The sequence below is a fragment of the Canis aureus genome, unplaced genomic scaffold, assembly GCF_053574225.1.
Source record: "Canis aureus isolate CA01 unplaced genomic scaffold, VMU_Caureus_v.1.0 ptg000220l_RagTag, whole genome shotgun sequence".
In the NCBI taxonomy this organism is placed as follows: domain Eukaryota; kingdom Metazoa; phylum Chordata; class Mammalia; order Carnivora; family Canidae; genus Canis; species Canis aureus.
In genome coordinates this window covers 16,645-29,759 of record NW_027554489.1, presented here as the reverse complement: position 1 = coordinate 29,759, position 13,115 = coordinate 16,645, and the positions used below count along the sequence as shown (strand labels likewise).

At 39.2% G+C, this 13,115-nt stretch overlaps 1 pseudogene; it reads left to right on the top strand.

Moving 5' to 3' along the window:
• Positions 1 to 10,635: 10,635 nt before the first annotated feature.
• On the top strand, positions 10,636 to 11,590 carry LOC144309861 (18S ribosomal RNA; annotated as a pseudogene).
• Positions 11,591 to 13,115: the final 1,525 nt, after the last annotated feature.

The window sequence follows — 13,115 nt, the reverse complement described above, 5'->3', positions numbered from 1 at the left end:
GGCTATATAGGAATAGTATGGGCAATAATATCTATTGGGTTTTTAGGCTTTATCGTATGAGCTCACCATATGTTTACTGTAGGAATAGACGTAGACACACGAGCATACTTCACATCCGCCACTATAATTATCGCTATTCCAACAGGAGTAAAAGTATTTAGTTGACTGGCAACACTTCACGGAGGCAATATTAAATGATCTCCAGCTATGCTATGAGCTTTAGGGTTTATTTTCTTATTCACAGTAGGCGGGCTAACAGGCATTGTCCTAGCTAATTCGTCCTTAGACATCGTTCTTCATGATACGTATTATGTTGTAGCTCATTTTCACTATGTGCTCTCAATGGGAGCAGTTTTTGCCATTATGGGAGGATTTGCCCACTGATTCCCCTTATTCTCAGGTTATACTCTTAACGATACTTGAGCAAAGATTCACTTTACAATTATATTTGTGGGAGTAAATATAACTTTCTTCCCTCAGCATTTCCTAGGTTTATCCGGAATACCTCGTCGGTACTCTGACTATCCAGATGCATATACCACCTGAAATACCGTCTCCTCTATAGGATCGTTTATCTCGCTTACAGCGGTGATGCTTATAATTTTTATAATCTGAGAGGCCTTTGCATCCAAACGAGAAGTTGCTATAGTAGAACTTACTACAACTAATATTGAATGACTACATGGATGTCCCCCTCCATATCACACGTTCGAAGAACCTACATATGTAATCCAAAAATAAGAAAGGAAGGAATCGAACCCCCTAAAATTGGTTTCAAGCCAATGTCATAACCACTATGTCTTTCTCAATCAGGAGGTATTAGTAAAATATTACATAACTTTGTCAAGGTTAAATTATAGGTGAAACCCCTATATACCTCTATGGCGTACCCATTTCAACTCGGATTACAGGACGCAACCTCCCCTATTATAGAGGAGCTACTTCATTTTCATGACCATACACTAATAATTGTATTCTTAATCAGTTCTTTAGTTCTCTACATCATTTCCCTAATATTGACTACAAAATTAACTCATACAAGCACAATAGACGCACAGGAAGTAGAAACAGTATGAACTATCCTACCCGCCATTATCCTAATCCTAATCGCTCTACCTTCCCTCCGAATCCTTTATATAATAGACGAAATCAATAACCCCTCTTTAACCGTGAAAACAATAGGCCACCAATGATACTGAAGCTATGAATATACTGATTATGAAGACTTAAACTTTGACTCCTACATAATCCCAACACAAGAATTAAAGCCAGGAGAACTCCGACTATTAGAAGTAGACAACCGAGTTGTCCTCCCAATAGAAATAACCATCCGAATACTTATTTCTTCAGAAGACGTTTTGCATTCATGAGCTGTTCCATCACTAGGTCTAAAAACTGACGCTATTCCAGGACGACTAAACCAAACCACCCTTATAGCCATACGACCGGGACTGTATTATGGCCAGTGCTCTGAAATCTGCGGATCTAACCATAGCTTTATACCCATTGTTCTTGAAATAGTCCCCCTATCTTATTTTGAAACCTGATCTGCCTTAATAGTATAACCTAGACTAGACTTACTCATTAAGAAGCTATAAAGCATTAACCTTTTAAGTTAAAGACTGGGAGTTTTAACCTCCCCTTAATGAAATGCCACAGCTAGACACATCCACCTGATTTATTATAATCTTTTCAATATTTCTCACCCTCTTCATTCTATTCCAACTAAAAATTTCAAATCACCACTACCCGGAAAACCCAATAACCAAGTCTACTAAAATCACTAGTCAACATAATCCTTGAGAAAACAAATGAACGAAAATTTATTCGCCTCTTTCGCTGCCCCCTCAATAATAGGTCTCCCTATTGTAGTACTGATCGTCATATTCCCTTCCATTTTATTCCCAGCACCCAATCGCCTAATCAATAATCGGTTAATCTCCATTCAGCAATGATTAATTCAATTAACATCAAAACAAATACTAGCAATTCATAATCAAAAGGGACGAACCTGAGCTCTCATACTTATATCACTAATTCTATTCATTGGTTCAACTAACCTACTTGGACTACTACCCCACTCATTTACGCCCACGACACAACTCTCTATAAACCTCGGAATAGCAATCCCCCTATGAGCAGGGACAGTAATTACCGGTTTCCGCTATAAGACCAAAGCATCCTTGGCACACTTTCTACCCCAAGGCACCCCTCTTCCCCTAATTCCAATACTAGTAATCATCGAAACTATTAGTCTATTCATTCAACCCATAGCTCTAGCCGTTCGATTAACCGCCAATATTACTGCAGGACACCTCCTAATCCATTTGATTGGAGGGGCTACCTTAGCTCTTATTAATATTAGCGCGACCACAGCTTTCATCACTTTTATTATTTTAATTCTATTTACGATTCTAGAGTTTGCTGTTGCCTTAATTCAAGCCTATGTCTTTACCTTACTAGTAAGTCTATACTTACATGACAACACCTAATGACCCACCAAACTCACGCTTACCATATAGTTAACCCAAGCCCATGACCGCTAACAGGAGCCCTTTCTGCCCTTCTTATAACATCGGGTCTTATCATATGATTTCACTATAACTCAATATCCCTACTTACATTAGGATTCACAACCAACCTGCTAACCATATACCAGTGATGACGAGATGTGATCCGAGAAGGCACATTCCAAGGACATCACACCCCTATTGTACAAAAAGGACTACGGTACGGAATAGTTCTTTTTATTGTATCAGAAGTATTTTTCTTTGCAGGCTTCTTTTGAGCCTTTTACCATTCCAGCCTAGCCCCTACTCCTGAACTTGGAGGTTGCTGACCTCCCACCGGCATTATTCCTCTTAACCCACTAGAAGTTCCTCTACTCAACACCTCAGTCCTCCTAGCCTCCGGAGTATCTATTACTTGAGCCCATCATAGTTTAATAGAAGGCAATCGTAAACACATACTTCAAGGCCTATTTATTACAATCTCCTTAGGCGTATATTTTACACTATTACAGGCCTCCGAATACTACGAGACATCTTTTACAATCTCCGACGGAGTGTACGGATCTACCTTTTTTATAGCTACTGGGTTTCACGGACTACATGTAATTATTGGCTCCACATTCCTTATCGTGTGCTTTCTCCGACAACTATACTACCACTTCACATCAAACCACCACTTCGGATTTGAAGCCGCTGCATGATATTGACACTTTGTTGATGTAGTCTGACTATTCTTATATGTATCTATTTATTGATGAGGATCCTATTTCTTTAGTATAACTAGTACAATTGACTTCCAATCAGTTAGCTCCAGATCAACCTGGAAAGAAGTAATAAACGTAATACTAACCTTGATAACTAATGTAACCCTAGCGTCCTTACTTGTACTAATCGCATTCTGACTTCCCCAACTAAATATTTATACAGACAAGACAAGCCCCTACGAATGTGGTTTTGACCCCATGGGATCTGCTCGCCTACCTTTCTCTATAAAATTCTTCCTAGTTGCCATCACATTCCTGCTTTTCGACCTAGAAATCGCACTCCTACTCCCACTTCCCTGAGCGTCACAAACCAACAAGTTGACAACAATACTTATCATAGCACTCCTACTAATCTCCCTCCTAGCTGCAAGCCTAGCGTACGAATGAACCGAAAAGGGGCTAGAATGAACCGAATATGATAATTAGTTTAAGCCAAAACAAATGATTTCGACTCATTAGATTATGATTTATCTCATAATTATCATATGTCCATAGTATATATTAATATCTTTCTGGCATTCATTCTTTCTCTAATAGGTATACTTGTTTATCGATCACACCTAATATCATCGCTACTATGCTTAGAGGGCATAATATTATCACTATTTGTAATAATATCTGTAACTATTCTCAACAACCACCTTACATTAGCCAGCATGATACCAATCGTACTACTAGTATTTGCTGCCTGCGAAGCAGCATTAGGACTATCTCTACTAGTTATAGTATCTAACACCTACGGGACTGATTACGTACAAAACCTAAACCTCTTACAATGCTAAAAATTATCATCCCCACTATCATACTGATCCCCCTTACATGAGTATCAAAGCCTAACATAATCTGAATTAACACGACAACATATGGTTTGCTAATCAGCTTAATCAGCTTATTCTACCTGAATCAACCAAATGATAATACATTGAACCCCTCCTTAATATTTTTCTCTGACTCCCTATCAGCACCGCTACTAGCACTTACAACATGACTTCTACCCCTTATACTTATAGCAAGCCAACACCATTTATCAAAAGAACCCTTAACTCGAAAAAAACTATATATTTCAATACTGATTCTTCTCCAGTTGTTCCTAATTATAACTTTCACCGCCTCTGAACTTATCTTCTTTTACATCCTATTTGAGGCAACACTAATCCCAACCCTGATCATTATTACCCGATGGGGGAATCAAACTGAACGACTAAACGCAGGGCTCTACTTCTTATTTTATACTTTAATAGGATCTCTCCCACTCCTAGTAGCTCTCCTTTACATCCACAATTTCATGGGCTCCCTAAATTTTCTCATAATTCAATACTGAATTCAACCTCTGCCAAACTCCTGATCTAATGTTTTCTTATGATTGGCATGCATGATAGCATTCATAGTAAAGATACCTCTATACGGCCTCCACTTGTGACTACCAAAAGCACACGTAGAGGCCCCTATTGCCGGCTCCATGGTACTTGCCGCCGTACTCCTGAAATTAGGAGGCTATGGCATGATACGAATTACAACCCTACTAAACCCCCTGACCAACTTCATAGCGTATCCTTTCATAATATTATCTCTATGAGGCATAATCATAACAAGCTCTATCTGTCTCCGTCAAACAGATCTAAAATCCCTAATTGCATACTCCTCAGTTAGTCATATGGCACTCGTTATTGTAGCGGTTCTTATTCAAACACCATGAAGTTATATAGGTGCAACAGCCCTAATAATTGCCCATGGTTTAACATCCTCGATGCTATTCTGCTTAGCCAACTCCAATTACGAACGAATCCATAGCCGTACTATGATTCTCGCACGAGGACTTCAAACCCTCCTTCCCCTGATAGCAGCCTGATGGTTATTAGCAAGCCTCACAAATCTGGCTCTTCCTCCAACAATTAATCTTATCGGAGAACTATTTGTAGTGATATCCTCATTCTCATGATCCAACATTACTATTATTCTAATAGGAATTAACATCACCATCACTGCCCTATACTCACTTTATATACTAATCACCACACAGCGTGGTAAATATTCCCACCATATCAAAAATATCAAACCGTCATTCACACGAGAAAATGCCCTAATAACCTTGCATCTACTGCCTCTACTCCTCCTATCCCTTAACCCTAAAATTATTCTCGGTCCCATCTACTGTAAGCATAGTTTAACAAAAACATTAGATTGTGAATCTAATAATAAAAGCTCAAACCTTTTTGCTTACCGAAAAAGTACTGCAAGAACTGCTAACTCATGCTCCCATGTATAAGAACATGGCTTTTTCAACTTTTATAGGATAGAAGTAATCCATTGGTCTTAGGAACCAAAAAATTGGTGCAACTCCAAATAAAAGTAATAAATATATTTACTTCATGCATAATCACAGCTCTAGTCATTCTTACTTTGCCCATCATTATAACCTCTACTAAACTCTACAAAAATAAGCTATACCCATACTATGTAAAAACCGCTACTTCTTACGCATTCATAATTAGCATAATTCCCACAATAATATTCATCTACTCAGGACAGGAAACAATTGTTTCAAACTGACATTGAATAACAATCCAGACCATAAAACTATCCATGAGTTTTAAATTAGACTACTTCTCAATAATCTTTGTGCCCGTAGCCCTTTTTGTCACGTGGTCTATTATAGAGTTTTCTATATGATATATACACTCCGATCCTTATATTAACCGATTTTTCAAGTATCTTCTCTTATTTCTTATTACTATAATAGTCTTAGTCACCGCAAACAACATATTCCAACTATTCATTGGCTGAGAAGGAGTTGGCATTATATCATTTTTACTTATTGGATGATGATACGGCCGAACCGATGCAAATACAGCTGCCCTACAAGCTATCCTCTATAACCGTATTGGAGATGTAGGCTTCATTATAACCATAGCATGGTTTCTATTGAACTTAAACACATGAGACCTTCAACAAATCTTTATTACAACAAACGATAATTTTAATTTGCCGCTACTTGGCTTACTATTAGCAGCTACCGGTAAATCTGCTCAATTCGGCTTACATCCCTGACTCCCCTCAGCCATAGAAGGCCCCACTCCTGTATCAGCCCTACTTCACTCAAGCACAATAGTTGTAGCAGGAGTATTTCTTCTTATCCGCTTTCATCCACTAATAGAGCATAATCAAACTATTCAAACCCTCACTTTATGCTTAGGGGCTATTACTACACTATTTACTGCAATCTGCGCTCTTACACAGAACGATATCAAAAAAATTGTAGCGTTCTCTACCTCAAGCCAACTAGGCCTAATAATAGTAACAATTGGCATTAACCAGCCTTACCTAGCCTTCTTACACATCTGCACTCACGCATTTTTTAAAGCTATGTTATTCATATGTTCAGGGTCAATTATCCACAGCCTAAACGATGAACAAGACATTCGAAAGATAGGTGGCCTATTTAAAGTCCTTCCCTTCACCACAACTTCCCTGATTGTCGGAAGCCTCGCATTAACAGGCATACCTTTCCTTACAGGATTCTACTCCAAAGACCTGATCATCGAGTCCGCTAACACGTCGAATACCAACGCCTGAGCCCTCTTAATTACACTCGTTGCCACATCCCTAACCGCTGCCTACAGCACCCGAATTATATTCTTCGCTCTACTAGGCCAGCCCCGCTTCTCCCCTATAATCCTTATCAACGAGAATAATCCTCTCCTAATTAACTCTATTAAACGACTCCTTATCGGAAGTGTATTTGCAGGATACATTATCTCCCACAGCATCACACCCACCACCATCCCACAGATAACTATGCCTCATTATCTAAAAATGATAGCCCTTGCAGTAACTATCTTGGGTTTCATCCTGGCACTAGAACTAAACCTTACCATACAAGGACTCAAATTTAACTATCCATCTAATTACTTTAAATTTTCCACCCTCCTTGGCTATTATCCAACCATTATGCACCGCCTCACACCTAAAACAAGTTTAACCATCAGCCAGAAATCAGCATCTATACTTCTGGACTCCATCTGACTAGAAAACATCCTACCCAAATCAATCTCGTATTTCCAAATAAAATCTTCTACCCTTATTTCAAATCAAAAGGGTCTCATCAAGCTCTATTTCCTATCGTTCATACTAACTATAATTCTCAGCCTACTAATCCTTAATTACCACGGGTAACTTCCATGATAACCAACACACCAGTTAACAGCGACCAACCTGTAACAATCACCAACCAGGTTCCATAACTATATAAAGCCGCAATACCCATAGCCTCTTCACTAAAAAACCCAGAGTCCCCCGTATCATAAATTACCCAATCCCCTATTCCATTAAACTTTAATACTACCTCCACCTCATCATCCTTCAAAATATAGCAAGCAGTCAACAACTCAGACAATAGACCAGTAATAAAAGCCGCTAGAACAGCCTTATTTGAAACTCACACCTCAGGGTATTGCTCAGTAGCCATAGCAGTTGTATAACCAAATACTACTAATATACCCCCCAAATAAATTAAAAACACTATCAGCCCTAAAAAAGAACCCCCAAAATTCAGAACAATCGCACAACCAATCCCACCGCTAATAATTAGCACAAGCCCACCATAAATAGGAGATGGTTTAGTGGCAAAACCCACAAAACTCATCACAAAAACGATACTTAAAATAAATACAATGTATGTTATCATTATTCCTACATGGAATTTAACCATGACTAATGACATGAAAAATCATCGTTGTATTTCAACTATAAGAACATTAATGACCAACATTCGAAAAACCCACCCACTAGCCAAAATTGTCAACAATTCATTCATTGACCTCCCAGCGCCATCTAACATCTCTGCTTGATGGAATTTCGGGTCCTTATTAGGAGTATGCTTGATTCTACAGATTCTAACAGGTTTATTTCTAGCTATACACTACACATCGGACACGGCCACAGCTTTTTCATCGGTCACCCACATCTGTCGAGACGTTAACTACGGCTGAATTATCCGCTATATACATGCAAATGGCGCTTCCATATTCTTCATCTGCCTATTCATACATGTGGGACGAGGCCTATACTATGGATCCTATGTATTCATAGAAACATGAAACATTGGAATTGTACTACTATTCGCAACCATAGCCACAGCATTCATAGGCTATGTACTGCCGTGAGGACAAATATCATTTTGAGGGGCAACTGTAATCACTAACCTTCTCTCCGCCATCCCCTATATCGGAACCAACTTAGTAGAGTGAATCTGAGGTGGCTTCTCAGTAGACAAAGCAACCTTAACACGATTCTTTGCATTTCATTTTATCTTTCCATTCATCATCGCAGCTCTAGCAATAGTACACCTCCTATTTCTACACGAAACCGGATCCAACAACCCCTCAGGAATCACATCAGACTCAGACAAAATTCCGTTTCACCCCTACTACACAATTAAAGATATCCTAGGAATCCTACTCCTGCTCCTAGTCTTAATATCACTAGTTTTATTTTCACCAGACCTATTAGGAGATCCAGACAACTACACCCCTGCAAACCCCCTAAACACCCCTCCACATATCAAACCTGAATGATACTTCCTATTCGCCTATGCCATCCTACGATCTATCCCTAATAAATTAGGAGGTGTACTCGCCCTAGTATTCTCCATCCTAATTTTAGCATTCATTCCATTCCTCCACACATCTAAGCAACGCAGTATAATATTCCGACCCCTCAGCCAATGCCTATTCTGACTTTTAGTCGCCGATCTTCTCACTTTAACTTGGATTGGAGGACAGCCAGTTGAACACCCTTTCATCATTATCGGACAGGTCGCCTCAATTCTATATTTCACCATCCTATTGATTCTAATGCCAACAATTAGCGTTATCGAAAATAATCTTCTAAAATGAAGAGTCTTTGTAGTATAATCATTACCTTGGTCTTGTAAACCAAAAATGGAGAGTAGTCGCCCTCCCTAAGACTCAAGGAAGAAGCTCTTGCTCCACCATCAGCACCCAAAGCTGAAATTCTTCTTAAACTATTCCCTGACACCCCCTACATTCATATATTGGACCACCTCTACTGTGCTATGTCAGTATCTCCAAAAAATCCTTCTTTCCCTCCCCTATGTACGTCGTGCATTAATGGCTTGCCCCATGCATATAAGCATGTACATGATATTATATCTTTACATAGGACATGTCTAGTCCAATTCCACAACCCATTGATCCTCAACAGTAACTAGATGCATATCACTTAGTCCAATAAGGGCTTAATCACCATGCCTCGAGAAACCATCAATCCTTGCCTGTAATGTCACTCTTCTCGCTCCGGGCCCATGCTAATGTGGGGGTTACTATCATGAAACTATACCTGGCATCTGGTTCTTACCTCAGGGCCATGACTCTATTTATTCCAATCCTACTAATTCTCGCAAATGGGACATCTCGATGGACTAGTGACTAATCAGCCCATGATCACACATAACTGTGGTGTCATGCATTTGGTATCTTTTATTTTTAGGGGGGGAATCTGCTATCACTCATCTATGACCGCAACGGCACTAACTCTAACTTATCTTCTGCTCTCAGGGAATATGCCCGTCGCGGCCCTAATGCAGTCAAATAACTTGTAGCTGGACTTATTCATTATCATTTATCAACTCACGCATAAAATCAAGGTGCTATTCAGTCAATGGTTTCAGGACATATAATTCTAGGACACACGTGTGTACACGTACGTACACGTGTGTACACGTACGTACACGTGTGTACACGTACGTACACGTGTGTACACGTACGTACACGTGTGTACACGTACGTACACGTGTGTACACGTACGTACACGTACGTACACGTACGTACACGTACGTACACGTGTGTACACGTACGTACACGTGTGTACACGTACGTACACGTGTGTACACGTACGTACACGTGTGTACACGTACGTACACGTGTGTACACGTACGTACACGTGTGTACACGTACGTACACGTGTGTACACGTACGTACACGCGCAAGACATTAAGTTAACTTATACAAACCCCCCTTACCCCCCATAAACTCATGTCATCTATTATACACTTATTTATGTCCTGCCAAACCCCAAAAACAGGACTAAGTGCATACAATACTCACAAGCTTTATTTAAATTGTATACAAATGTATTGCTACTCTAGTTAACTTAACACAACAGTCTTACACGCATTCGATCTCGTGGTCTATCTATAGATAGCATCCCCTTTTTTTTTCCTCTCATATTTACTATGTATTTTATTTATTATACACACTACAATTTCAGTATAAGTTAATGTAGCTTAATTAATAAAGCAAGGCACTGAAAATGCCAAGATGAGTCGCACGACTCCATAAACACAAAGGTTTGGTCCTAGCCTTCCTATTAGTTCTTAGTAGACTTACACATGCAAGTCTCCACGCCCCAGTGAGAATGCCCTTAAAATCAGCAGTGATCTAAAGGAGCAGGTATCAAGCACACTCTTAAGTAGCTCATAACACCTTGCTAAGCCACACCCCCACGGGATACAGCAGTGATAAAAATTAAGCCATAAACGAAAGTTTGACTAAGCCATACTAAAAAGGGTTGGTAAATTTCGTGCCAGCCACCGCGGTCATACGATTAACCCAAACTAATAGGCCCACGGCGTAAAGCGTGTTTAAGATACCTTTGCACTAAAGTTAAAACTTAACTAAGCCGTAAAAAGCTACAGTTACCATAAAATAGACCACGAAAGTGACTTTATAATAATCTGACTACACGATAGCTAAGACCCAAACTGGGATTAGATACCCCACTATGCTTAGCCCTAAACATAGATAATTTTACAACAAAATAATTCGCCAGAGGACTACTAGCAATAGCTTAAAACTCAAAGGACTTGGCGGTGCTTTATATCCCTCTAGAGGAGCCTGTTCTATAATCGATAAACCCCGATAAACCTCACCACCCTTTGCTAATTCAGTCTATATACCGCCATCTTCAGCAAACCCTCAAAAGGTAGAATAGTAAGCACAATCATTTTACATAAAAAAGTTAGGTCAAGGTGTAACTTATGGGGTGGGAAGAAATGGGCTACATTTTCTACCCAAGAACATTCCACGAACGTTTTTATGAAATTAAAAACTGAAGGAGGATTTAGTAGTAAATTAAGAATAGAGAGCTTAATTGAATAGGGCCATGAAGCACGCACACACCGCCCGTCACCCTCCTCAAGTAATAAGACACAACCATAACCATATTAACTTAACTAAGACACAAGAGGAGACAAGTCGTAACAAGGTAAGCATACCGGAAGGTGTGCTTGGATTAATCAAAGTGTAGCTTAACTAAAGCGTCTGGCCTACACCCAGAAGATTTCATTACTTATGACCACTTTGAACAAAAGCTAGCCCAACTAACCCCAAACTTAAGTATCACAGACATATAAAGTAAAACATTTAGTTAAATAATAAAAGTATAGGAGATAGAAATTTTAATTGGAGCGATAGAGATAGTACCGTAAGGGAATGATGAAAGACATCTTAACAGTATTAAACAGCAAAGATTACCCCTTTTACCTTTTGCATAATGAACTAGCCAGAAACGACTTAACAAAGAGAACTTAAGCTAAGCTCCCCGAAACCAGACGAGCTACCCATAAACAATCTAAAAGGATCAACTCATCTATGTAGCAAAATAGTGAGAAGATTTGTGGGTAGAGGTGAAAAGCCTAACGAGCCTGGTGATAGCTGGTTGCCCACAAACAGAATTTTAGTTCAACTTTAAATTTACCTAAAAAAAAACAAAATTTTAATGTAAATTTAAAATATAGTCTAAGAAGGTACAGCTTCTTAGAATCAGGATACAACCTTTATTAGAGAGTATATACTAACATCACCATAGTTGGCTTAAAAGCAGCCACCAATTGAGAAAGCGTTCCAGCTCAACAAACAATATAACTTAATCCCAATCATATTACATCAACTCCTAATTATACCTCCTGGGCCATTCTATTTAAATATAGAAGCAACAATGCTAGTATGAGTAACAAGAACTATTTTCTCCCCGCATAAGCTTATATCAGAAACGGATAGACCACTGATAGTTAACAATCTGATAATATCAACCCAAAAATGAAATACTTATCTACCCTATTGTTAACCCAACACAGGCATGCATTTAAGGAAAGATTAAAAGGAGTAAAAGGAACTCGGCAAACACAAACCCCGCCTGTTTACCAAAAACATCACCTCCAGCATTTCTAGTATTGGAGGCACTGCCTGCCCAGTGACACTTGTTTAACGGCCGCGGTATCCTGACCGTGCAAAGGTAGCATAATCATTTGTTCTCTAAATAAGGACTTGTATGAATGGCCACACGAGGGTTTAACTGTCTCTTATTCCCAATCAGTGAAATTGACCTTCCCGTGAAGAGGCGGGAATGCCACAATAAGACGAGAAGACCCTATGGAGCTTTAATTAACTAACCCAAACTTATGGATACTAAATACCTACAAGGCATAACATTACACCATTATTGTGGGTTAGCAATTTAGGTTGGGGTGACCTCGGAATATAAAAAAACTCCCGAGTGATTAAAATTTAGACCCACAAGTCAAAATATAACATCACTTATTGATCCAATAATTTTTGATCAACGGAACAAGTTACCCTAGGGATAACAGCGCAATCCTATTCAAGAGTCCATATCGACAATAGGGTTTACGACCTCGATGTTGGATCAGGACATCCTAATGGTGCAGCAGCTATTAAGGGTTCGTTTGTTCAACGATTAAAGTCCTACGTGATCTGAGTTCAGACCGGAGTAATCCAGGTCGGTTTCTATCTATTATATAACC